Source organism: Canis lupus, chromosome 1, assembly GCF_048164855.1.
Source record: "Canis lupus baileyi chromosome 1, mCanLup2.hap1, whole genome shotgun sequence".
Lineage (NCBI taxonomy): Eukaryota > Metazoa > Chordata > Mammalia > Carnivora > Canidae > Canis > Canis lupus.
The window spans coordinates 37,942,990-37,946,063 of record NC_132838.1 but is presented as its reverse complement, the minus strand read 5'-3'; the positions used below and the strand labels follow the sequence as shown (position 1 = coordinate 37,946,063).

General features: G+C 39.9%; 1 pseudogene; it reads left to right on the top strand.

Annotated features, from left to right (window-relative positions):
• Positions 1–989: 989 nt before the first annotated feature.
• Positions 990–1,550, top strand: LOC140615399 (proteasome maturation protein pseudogene; annotated as a pseudogene).
• The last annotated feature ends 1,524 nt before the right edge of the window (positions 1,551–3,074 follow it).

Below are 3,074 nucleotides of genomic sequence, written 5' to 3'. Positions count from 1 at the left end.
AGGTCATGATCTCAGGGTCCTGGGATGCAGCCCTATGTCAGGCTCCCTGCTTAGCAGGGAGTCTGCTTCTCCCTCTCCCTCTGTGCTTCCCCCTGCTTGTGCTCTCACAGTCTCTCTCTCAAATCATAAAAATATAAAATTAAAAAATAAAATTACTCTAAAACAAAAATCTAAAAAGTATGAAATGCTTCCTTACTAAAGTGATTTTTTTTAAAGTTGTAGCATCTAGAATTACCAGCTATAATTGCCCCTCATCTGAATAAACAGCCATAGAAATGGAATGACTAAACAAAGCACAGATCAAGTTCTTAGACATAAAACAAAGGTGGCTATTATCTTCCAAAAATTCACTAACCTTGATGGTACTCTCATGAAAAGCCTTAATCTGGCACACTTGCCAGTTTCTAATAAAGAATCATATGATACTTCACCTCAAGTAATGACTAACCAATAATCATGTAACCCTAAAGTGATGTATTTTGTCCCATCCTAGAAATACATCATAGTGCCAATCTACCTTTGCACTCAAATATTGACTTGAACAGTTGAACGATGAAGCTCAGTTCAAGGAATGAGATTGTGATATAAGCTATAAAATGAATTGTGAGCAATGGCATACATCAGGGATTGTTAACCTCAACACTATTGACATTGTGGGTCAGATCACTCTCGTGGGGCCTGCCCTACACATTCAATGATCTTTAACAGTATCCCTCACCTCTGCCCCCTACATGCCAGTAGCACATCCTAACCCCCAAGTTATGACAACCAAAAATGTTTCCAGACATTACCACGTATTTCCTAAGGGGCAAAATTGAGAACCACTGCCATAAGTCAAGGAAGATTTCATGAGTTTTCATGGTACTAACACAAACTGTGTACCAAAAGAAAAAAAAAATCATGTTTGATTTCTACTTTACTTGTATAAGCTCTGTTGATTTGAAATATGCAGAATATTGTATAAAAGCAGTTCCGGGGCGGGACCGGCTGACAGTAATATTGCCGAACGGCTGTTCACAGAGCAAGTGAAGATGGATGCCAGAGGACTTGGATCTCAGCTGAAGGACAGTATTCCAGTTACTGAACTTTCAGCAAGTGGACCTTTTGAACAGCATGATCTTCTAGGAAAAGGTCTCCCTGGTGTGAAAAATGTACTTTTTTTGCCCAGTCATCCTCTTGAATTATCAGAAAAAAATTTCCAGCTCAACCAAGATAAAATGAATTTTTCTACACTAAGAAACATCCAGGGTCTGTTCGCTCCACTAAATTTACAAATGGAATTCAAGGCAGTGCGACAGGTTCAGCATCTTCCATTTCTTCCAAGCTCAAACCTTTCATTGGATATTTTAAGGGGTAATGATGAGACTATTGGATTTGAAGATATTCTTAATGACCCGTCACAAAGTGAACTAATGGGAGAACCACACTTGATGGTGGAATATAAACTCGGTTTACTGTAATCTGTTGTGCTGTTCATGAAAATAGAGGGGCTGCATGTTGTTTATAGTCGTCTTTTTACTATAATTTGATGTACACAACATTAAAAGTACTGACACAGAAAAAACAAAAGCAGTTCCGTTGATCTTACTAAATTTAGATTACCATATTCTTTGCCAGTTTTATTTGGAAGATATCACATTTTGATCTAAAATTTGAATCCAATGCTGAAATGCCAGCTTGGAGCCAGAGGAACGAGTGTTTGTATTATAGTAAAAACTGCCCGTTGACACTTATAAATGGAAATATTTATAAAAAATCAGGAATGTAATTTTATTAATTTTTTTTTAAATTTTTTATTTATTTATGATCGTCACAGAGAGAGAGAGAGAGAGAGGGAGGCAGAGACACAGGCAGAGGGAGAAGCAGGCTTCACGCACCGGGAGCCCGACGTGGGATTCGATCCCGGGTCTCCAGGATCGCGCCCCGGGCCAAAGGCAGGCACCAAACCGCTGCGCCACCCAGGGATCCCAGGAATGTAATTTTATAATGAGTTTTGCCACATAGTAGATTTGCTATCGACAGACTTTGCAAATACACTCGATGTCTTTATCATTAAAGACACCAACTCAGAATGGTACAACTCACTTTCATTGTCCCTGTAGCCTATCAATCGCCTAAGAGTGAAGGACATCATCATTTAAGTTTGATACATTGTACTTCAAGGGTTGTAAATATGAACTTCGTGCATTCTGAAACTATGGTATGGATGGCACTTCTCCACACATTTTGATATGTCATAACATTAATATAATACCACCTTGTAACATTGATTTTCCCACTGAAAATCTTTACCTTCCTCAAGAGCATCATAAATAGATGGGATGGTCTTTTAAAAGATGGGATGGGATGAAATGGTCAATAACTTTCCCTCCTCCCTCCTTCCTTCCTTGCTTCCCTCCCTCCATTCCTTCCTACCTCCTTTATCAAGAGTCATTGAGACACTAAAGCTAATATCCCATCACCCTTCGTTATTACAAGCAAGCAAGCATGGACACACTAGCCTCTCCAGTAGCAGGATGGGAGGCTGTATCAGGAGCGATCCCCAGAGTTCACATCCATGAGATTGGCTACAGATGCCTACTAAAGATATATAATGACATCATGAGCAGTGAAAAACAAAATACACTTCCTAATTGGAAGTTTTGTGAACTAATAGTGTAAGAATAATCCTACTGGCTGATTTCTGTACCTCAGTAAATGGCACTCCATCTTTCTCTTCTCAAGACAAAAACCTTGCAGTCATCCTCATGTTTTTTTCTTCTTTCACCTCTTATATCCAATCCATCAGTTCACCCTCAAAATGCATCTGAACTCCAATCACTTGTCATCACTTCCACAGCGAACAGCTAATCCCTGCTGTGATCATCTTAACTCGGTTATTGTGACGGCCTCCTAGAGTCTTTTCCCAACACAACCACCAGTGTGATCATTTTAAGACATATGGCAGATAATGTCCCAGCTCTGTGCAAAGTCCTCCCATGGTTATTCGGCTCACTCAGAAACCTAAATCTATATGAAGGCTGGAAGGCCCCTGCTGATCTGAGCCTCGGTGGCCTCGGTCCTCATGACTCACA